A 10,239-nucleotide genomic window follows, 5' to 3' on the forward strand; every position below is an offset into this window, starting at 1 on the left:
AGTACTCTTAAATTAAGAGAACTCATTTATTATTTTCGATATTTTTTGTTAGAGGTAAATAAAATTAATTATTGGAGACTAATCAGTGAAAAAAATAAATATTAGTACACGTGTAAAAACCTGTAAAGTATGTCTTATTGACAATAGAGTAAATCATTTGAACCTGCAATAGGCTATTGTAGGTTCAACTGATGTATTAAAAATAGATGTATACATAATAGCATTTAGATAAGCACAATAATTATGTTATACTATAATGTAACATATAAAATAACAGAGAATTATTCTTAATTTTCATTTTGACTGAGTTTAATTTGCTTGCTGTGTTACGGTTAGCAAATTAAAAAACAAAAAGTATATAAATAGTACTGAATATTAAACAGTATTAAATACTAAATAATTATATTANAAACAGTATTAAATACTAAATAATTGTATTTAAAATACTACTCAGATACTTTTTATTAAATGTATTTAAAAATACTATTCAATACCAATGAAAGTATTTGAATACTTTTATTCAAATACATTTACTCAAATGCTTTACGCCTTTGAATATCATTAAGTGAAGGAGTAGTGAGCCCAAGTAACACTTTTGGTGCCCTTTTATATTAAATCTATTCCATCTATATATGTAAGAAGTGTTTCGACCTTTTACTATTATCTGTATATTACTAGTTGGTGTTAGATATTACATATTATTTTACTTAAAATATATGATTTTCAAAACTAAACATTTTTTTATAGTTATTACATTAGATTTATATCAATGCATTTTAGCTTCGATGCGAAGCTGAGAAGGTATTGGTTTTACTATGATGTGTTTTTTTGTGCGTGTCTGTTACCACTTTTTCTCAGCTCTTGCCGAACCGATTTCTTTCAATGGTACATCAAAAGATCAAAAATCGTATTTAGTCGAAGACATTACCCCTTAAAATTGAAAACATTTTCCTCGTTCCCCGTAAATGGGAGAAACCTCCAAAAAAATTACAAATTTAAAAATCACTAATTTTCGTAATTTTTTCAATTTTTTTACTTAAAACTGTCATAACTTATTCAAAAATAACCAAATCAATATAATTTTTTTTTTATAGATAGATTAAGTATTTATAACTTATTAAAAATGTGTATGGATCAACACAATTTTTTTATGAGAAATAATATTTTTTAATATCCCTTTTTCATTCGACATACTTTTGATCAGGATATTAATAAGGAGATAGCAGATCATGTAGCTTTTGGAATAATTCACTAATGTTTTAAAAGTAAACACTTTCTAAAGATTTGCATCGAAGCGTTCTTTTTATAGTGATTTTAATCACTGTCAGATATTATTATATTTGATCCAACTATGCCACGTCACCATTGTGCGTCGACCCACATGTGCTGGTTTTTTTTATACATAAATCTCAGAATAGTTTAAAAGATTTACATGAATTATATATATTTAATTTAATGACTAATAAACAATGATTTATGGACTACTGAATAATGAGTGGTCTATGTATTATAATACAAGTTATAACGGAAAATAGATGATTCATCAGCAACTATTAAAAACACAATTTCACATATCAGATTATTTATTTTACATGTAATAAAAAAAAAAAATGAAGTAGCTCATTTAATAATTTGAATCGAAAATTAAAAGCTACATTACAATTATTAATTGCACTGTAATATTGTCCAATTTCAGTGAATATATTATATTTAAATAAAACTGTTTTATACAATTTATGATTAATTTAATAAAGTTCATGATTTATCTGGCTTAACAACATAGTTTGTTAAAGTGTCTACAACATTTAAGGCGATCATTGAGGATAAGAAAATAGAAAAACCTTGGGGTAAATTATGTTCGGGAAAATTATTTGGTTGTAATTCACTAAATTCCTTTTGGTAGTCATGTAATTTATTTAAAGAGACATCGAATTTACACTGTTTTGAAGCGAATTCAGTAAGTTTTTTATGTAACGTGTTTAAAACACTCTCGTATTCTAACTCAAAAGAATCTTCATTTGGTGTTTGAAGGTTACTAATTTCATAAAAATGTTGTATTATAATAGAATAGTTCAAATAGTCATTCCTTTGACTGATCATATTTTCATGTAGAAATTTCGTATATTTTATTAGTATATTTGCAAGTGATTTATAACGTTCGATATTTTTTAAAAATATATTTTTTATTCTATTACTATAATTATTATTATTGCTCTTTATATTTGATTTATATTCACCAAGTAAGTATAACAACATACGGTTGATTGAATTTAATTGCTCAAAATACTTACATTTAAGCATAGAGAGTACAAATAAAAGTTTATCATCATAGTTAACTTCATTGACTACAAAAAGTTCCGTTGAAAGATATTTTCCAAGACATTTTGATTGGTTTTCTCTGCACATAATAAGGTACTCTTTATACTCTGGATTTTCAAAATATTCTTCTATAAAATGTACCTTGTCATGATTAATTATATTAATGTACAAAATATCATTTAGTTTAAATTTCTCCACCATCTTTTTAATGAGCTGAATCCTTTTACTCTCAGTAAATGGCATAGCTAAGTATTTATGTACAAGCAAAAATAACATACTAAAAAATGTAGTATATACGTAATAATTCATAATTGATTATGAAACTTATAAATTATTACAAAAATAATGAATATAAGTTAATACAGTAAAATGAAAAGAAATGCATTAGTTTTATATAATTTAGAAGATAAATGAATTGGTTATTTATACAAATCAATATTAATACAAGTTGTTTCTTATCGAAAAATATTTTTATACGCATATGTTTACTTCGTACAATATTTCATTTTTATTTTTGTACGCATTAGCTATTTTAAAACGGAATGGGATTTTTTGTCTCTTATTTTAACGTTAAAAAGCTAAGATTACATAGAGACAATTGAATTTTTGGTACGAAATGTATCCTTTGCCATAAAACCGCCTAGTATTTATTGAGTCTAAACTTTTTAATTAACAATACGATTACAAAAATTATACGTTTATACGTTTTAAGTAAACAATCGGACAACGTCTAAAAAGAATAATTTTCTTCTATAATTGACATTGTTTTACAAACTTTTAAATATGTTTTAATCATCCATTCAAACACTTTATGATGGTATATTTTCATAAAAAAGTCATCATTAAACGAAATAATGAGATAATGTTCTTCATAAATTACACTGTATATTATTTTAAAACTCTAGATATATTATTTTATTATAAATTTAACATCATTATGTGTTCATTTTTTTAAATAGATAAATGATATAATATGTATGTAAAAAATGTTTTTCTGTAAATCAAATACAATTGTGGATTTAGTCTATATCGAGTTTATTTAAATTTTACTTTAAGGCGATGTTCAGAAAGTATTAGTTTTACTAATACAAATAACTAACGTAAATTAATTCTTTTTAAATTTGTTTCAAATACGCATCAATGTATTTTATGACAATGGATTTAATCAATATTAGAAAATAATAAAAAAAAATGTATCTCATTGAAGAAATTAACCTTAAAAATTGAAAAAATCCCCTCGTTGCCTGTAAATAGAGAAAATTCCCACCAAAAATACGATATTTGAAATCGGTAAATTTTGACATTATTTAACTTTTTTTTCTTAAAACTTTTTTAACTTTAAGCTATAACGTTTTTAAAAATGAACAATATAAAATTATTTATTTTTAAATTTTTTTTATTTCATTTGAAATAATTTTTTTTAAAAATCTAACCCTTTACCTGCCCTCATGAGGGGTTCAAAATAGAAACTTCTTCTAAAAAAATTAACATATCTATTAAATTTCTTGGATAATCATCTCCAACCTAAGGAGTGCTGCACGTTAACACAAAATGTCCTGAGTTGAAGAAAAATTAAATACAAAAAAACCAAGAAATACTCTCCTTTTTTGTTTAATTGTATTCTATTTGTTTAACCTTCGAGTCTTCTCATTTTCAATGTCATAATCATCATAATGGATTTGTGTGATACTTATGAAATGAAGTTCAATTATTTGAAATCATTGACACGTTATGATCAAAAAGTATACAATAAAATTGTATATGGTTGCAGTTTGTGTTTGAAGACATTTTCGAAAAAAAGATAATTTCTTAAGACATGTTCAGCATACACACGGCCTGATAGGTTAGTATTGTAAATTACACAAACATTGTTTTTTCCGCTGAAGAAACTGAAATACTTAAGTTGGGTCTTAAAACAAGTTTTTTACCAAAAAAATTTCCAATGGAAGATCTACTAGTAGGCATTGAAATGGGGGTTAAAAGTGTTGATTTTAATAATCAAGACTTAGCAAAAAGGGAGTGTTTAAATTTTCTACATATAAATTCTGTTATAAATAAAGGGAGTTTAGGAAAAAATGAAAAACATTCACGACTCATAAATGACTTAAAAATAAAAACTGTTTTTATTTAAAGTCAGATAAGGGGAATTCTGTTGTAATACTAAAGAAAAAAGATTATTTTTAAAGAGTATTAAGAATGATTATTGAAAGAGTATTGAAGAATGATTCAAGAGGGTCCTTATAAAGAAATTAAAAAAAATCCATTAAGTAAAATGATAAAGGAGGCTACAAACGTCATAAATAGTTCAAAATTAATAATCGAAGAAAAGTTCAGGTTTTTTATTAAAATTTCAAACCCTCAAATAGCTAAACTATATGCTTTGCTAAAAATACATAAGCCAGGAAGTACTATGAGACCTATTGTGTCGAATATTAATGCTCCGACTTACAATTTGGCTAAACACCTAGTAAGAGTATTTTCATCCTTTAAAAAATTCGAAAGCGTTTCAGTTAAAAATAATATTGACTTAGTTAAACAATTATCTGGTTATGCCATTCAAAATAATGACAGGTTAATTTCTTTTGACGTAGTAGCCTTATTTCCGAATATTCCAATAAATATAATAATTGATTTTTTTAAAGACTGGCTAAAGGAACAAAACATTGAATAGGATAAAATAAATTAGCTTATTAATTTAACAAAGTTATGTATAAGTCAAAATGTTTTTCAGTTTCAAAATAAATTTTTTGAGCAAACTTAGGGCACTGCAATGGGAAATCTGCTATCACCATTTTCAGCAGAACTTTTCATGAGTAGGTTTGAAACAAATTTAAAATACACTTATGGTGATTTTCCAAAAGTTTGGGTTAGGTATGTAGATGATATTTTTGCAGTTATAAATAGGATTTTAATATGCAGGTTTTCATACAACATTTAAATTCTTTTTACCCATCGATTAAATTCACATATGAACAAGAAGTAGAGGGAAAATAGACTTTTTTGGATTTATTAGTTAAAAGAACAGAAGGGGAACTAAATTTTAAAATTTATCGGAAAACCACACACACGTTCAGATACATTCTGAGTACATCAAACCACACCTGACAACACAAATTGTCAGCTTTTAATAGTATGGTTTACAGATTAATTAATATTCCGATGAATAAAATAGATTTTAATAAAGAATTGGTGGTTATAAAAGAAATAGCTAAATTTTATGGGTATAACGAAAACATAATTTCAAAATTAGTCCGAACACAAAAGTGGAAAAAAGAAAGGAGGGTAGCTAGTACACTCACCAGAGAGGGGGAACAAAAAGTAATTAGATCACCAATTTTATATTATCCGGGCATCTCAAATGGATTAACTAAAATATTTAAGAATTTTGGTATTACTTTGGTAACATCTAAGAGTAATAATTTAAGAGATTTATTAGGTAACCCTAAAGATAAGGTAGATGAAGGGGGAAATGNTTAGGTAACCCTAAAGATAAGGTAGATGAAGGGGGGAAATCAGGCATTTATAAAATACAATGTGAAAGTTGTAATAAATGTTACGTAGGACAAACAAAAAGAAATATAGGGGTCAGGTTTAAAGAGCACTTAAGAAATATTAAAAATCAAGAAGTTGAGAAATCTCCAGTGGCTGAACATTTATTGACACATAATCACTCCATTAAAACCATAAAACTAATTAAAAACGTAAATAATTACAAAGAACTTAATATTAGAGAAGTAATAAAAATATTTAAAAATAAAAACAATTTAATTAATTGGGATCTTGGCCCACTGAAAAATTCATTATTAAACTTGTATAAAGTGGCAAAATGTGATAATATTACTTAGTGATGACGTCACTGGGTGATAAGGTCATAAGGGATATATAAGGAAGTTTTTTCTAGTCGGGTGTCAGGTTGATAATGGTAACATTGTTTCCGAAATACGTATCCGCGACTTTTCATTAATTTTTTGTGGCTTTGAGTTTAATATTTTTTAGTTTTTTAATTTAATAATATTTTTAATATAGTTTTAATTTTACTTAATTAATTAGCCACAAGTGATCAATTTTTCTCATTGTATTGTAATATTTAAATTTCAATAATGTATTTTTTCATTAAAAAAAATTTAATTGGTAGGCACTGTTAAAGTATTGAAAATGCCTTCTGTAAATATTGAAAATTAAATAAAATCAGACTGAATAAAATAAATCACTGAAATATGTGGTTAATTACGGCACCAGCAGCCCGACAAATTTTAATGGTGAGCATATATTATAATTTTATATGCGTTTATTATGTAGTAAATTTAACAATTAATGTAATTATGAAAATGTAATTTAGTAGATAAATTCGTAGGTAATTGGTAGTGATTGACATTTTCAAATATTTTAAACTATCGAATACTATTCGAATTGTTTTTATACAACCGAATAGTGTGTTTTTAGCATAAACTATCGAATAGTTTTTAAAAATACTCGAATGGGCTAGCGAATGGTTTCATAAAATATTCGATTAGTTCTAACTAAAATTTTTATTAAGTACACTTAATTATAGAAGAAGATNTCTCATTGTATTGTAATATTTAAATTTCAATAATGTATTTTTTCATTAAAAAAAATTTAATTGGTAGGCACTGTTAAAGTATTAAAAATGCCTTCTGTAAATATTGAAAATTAAATAAAATCAGACTGAATAAAATAAATCACTGAAATATGTGGTTAATTACGGCACCAGCAGCCCGACAAATTTTAATGGTGAGCATATATTATAATTTTATATGCGTTTATTATGTAGTAAATTTAACAATTAATGTAATTATGAAAATGTAATTTAGTAGATAAATTCGTAGGTAATTGGTAGTGATTGGCATTTTCAAATATTTTAAACTATCGAATACTATTCGAATTGTTTTTATACAACCGAATAGTGTGTTTTTAGCATAAACTATCGAATAGTTTTTAAAAATACTCGAATGGGCTAGCGAATGGTTTCATAAAATATTCGATTAGTTCTAACTAAAATTTTTATTAAGTACACTTAATTATAGAAGAAGATAATTAACGAATACTTAAAATAAATTATTATACAATTAATAACAGTAAAAAAGTATCATTTTATTTATTTTTAGTTTGTGAGTCGTTAGTAAAAACTGATAAATATGGGTTGAAAATTATAAAACCGTTCTTTTTCCGATGACTAATGATATATTTTCAGTTTTATCGGAAAGGTTTGTTCTATGCGCAACGGAAATATTCGTAAATACTAAAGTCTTATTTTACACTTAATACCTTGTATACTATTCTTAGTCTAGCATTACCTGATCTTTTATCATATAAAGGCATAACACCGATANATAAACTATCGAATAGTTTTTAAAAATACTCGAATGGGCTAGCGAATGGTTTCATAAAATATTCGATTAGTTCTAACTAAAATGTTTATTAAGTACACTTAATTATAGAAGAAGATAATTAACGAATACTTAAAATAAATTATTATACAATTAATAACAGTAAAAAAGTATCATTTTATTTATTTTTAGTTTGTGAGTCGTTAGTAAAAACTGATAAATATGGGTTGAAAATTATAAAACCGTTCTTTTTTCCGATGACTAATGATATATTTTCAGTTTTATCGGAAAGATTTGTTCTATGCGCAACAGAAGTATTCGTAAATACTAAAGTCTTATGTTACACTTAATACCTTGTATACTATTCTTAGTCTAGCATTACCTGATCTTTTATCATATAAAGGCATAACACCGATTAAGAGGACAGCGCGTTTTAAATTTTTAAGTTTGTAAAAGTGGTGACAACAATAAATACTGCTCCTCTTCAAAAATTATATGAACTATTTCTATTAGTCGGTTTATCATTGAACACTTAGCGTAACAATGTATAGAATATGAATTATAGATTTTAATATTTTCTTCTAAAATTATTTTTACTTGCTCAAAAAAATAAGATNGTATCATTTTATTTATTTTTAGTTTGTGAGTCGTTAGTAAAAACTGATAAATATGGGTTGAAAATTATAAAACCGTTCTTTTTTCCGATGACTAATGATATATTTTCAGTTTTATCGGAAAGATTTGTTCTATGCGCAACAGAAGTATTCGTAAATACTAAAGTCTTATGTTACACTTAATACCTTGTATACTATTCTTAGTCTAGCATTACCTGATCTTTTATCATATAAAGGCATAACACCGATTAAGAGGACAGCGCGTTTTAAATTTTTAAGTTTGTAAAAGTGGTGACAACAATAAATACTGCTCCTCTTCAAAAATTATATGAACTATTTCTATTAGTCGGTTAATCATTGAACACTTAGCGTAACAATGTATAGAATATGAATTATAGATTTTAATATTTTCTTCTAAAATTATTTTTACTTCCTCAAAAAAATAATTTGCTAAAATTCATTTTTTGAATATAAATCATTCTTAATTCTCAAAATAATCATTTTACAACAAAATGTTTCGTAAAAAAAATATGTCAAGTTAAATTTTTTAAAACATTGGTCTTATGTAAATTTATAGTCAGATTTATAGTTTTGCTGTTTTAATAACACTTTCGACTAAATAAGATTGTTTAAAAACTATTCGAATAGACTATCGAATAGTTTTTATAAATATTANAATTTTTAAGTTTGTAAAAGTGGTGACAACAATAAATACTGCTCCTCTTCAAAAATTATATGAACTATTTCTATTAGTCGGTTAATCATTGAACACTTAGCGTAACAATGTATAGAATATGAATTATAGATTTTAATATTTTCTTCTAAAATTATTTTTACTTCCTCAAAAAAATAATTTGCTAAAATTCATTTTTTGAATATAAATCATTCTTAATTCTCAAAATAATCATTTTACAACAAAATGTTTCGTAAAAAAAATATGTCAAGTTAAATTTTTTAAAACATTGGTCTTATGTAAATTTATAGTCAGATTTATAGTTTTGCTGTTTTAATAACACTTTCGACTAAATAAGATTGTTTAAAAACTATTCGAATAGACTATCGAATAGTTTTTATAAATATTTGAGTAAATGTATAACTATCTAATATTTTTAATATTCGAATAGTGGACTACTATCGAATAGTTCGATATTTCCCATCACTAGTAATTAGGTTAAGAAAAGTGATAGAAAAATACTGATACAAAATGTTCAAATCTAAAGACAAAATGGATAGACAAGAAAAGAAATGAGCATGTGCTAGATCTAACAGAGAGGAGTGGCATCAACGACAAGGCATTGCCTTTAATAGATGATGATGATGAGTTGCGAAAAATATGAATCCAAATTTGATGGACGTTTAAGCGGTGTCCATTTACCCTGGTGATTCGTATAAAATAATAAAAACAAAAAAACAATAAATGTTATAGTCATAAGATAATTTTTTAGGGATTGAACGGATAATATCACGTTTGAAAATATATTCATAATTCAAAGTAATTAATTTTAAATAAATTTATAATATTCTCTATATTATTAGATCAAAATAACGAAACGAACGAGGATAGCACACGCGTATCACTCAAAGCAATCAAAAACAAGTAGTAGAATGAAAATGTGATTTTGAATAATATAATACATAAATTAATAACGATATTGATTATATTTCAGGTGATCGTGTAAAGATTTCGCGTACGAAAAAAGTTCAATATAATATAATCGTTTCGTCAATGGTACTTGTTTTAAATCGCCGACCTTAGTGTTACCGGAGTGTTCATCAATAATTACCATTTTAAAGTCTCCGTCGTCATTAACGGTCGCATCGAGGACACCATCAAAGTTTGATTGTTGATGTTGTTGTAACGATATTGTTGTGAAAATTTCACCGTTAGGATTCGACGTGGACAATCGAACACTAGTTCGTTTTTTAGTGTTACCACTTTGGTAACGGTTAAATGTCTA

This window comes from Daktulosphaira vitifoliae, unplaced genomic scaffold (assembly GCF_025091365.1).
Source record: "Daktulosphaira vitifoliae isolate Bord-2020 unplaced genomic scaffold, ASM2509136v1 Scaffold_4, whole genome shotgun sequence".
Lineage (NCBI taxonomy): Eukaryota > Metazoa > Arthropoda > Insecta > Hemiptera > Phylloxeridae > Daktulosphaira > Daktulosphaira vitifoliae.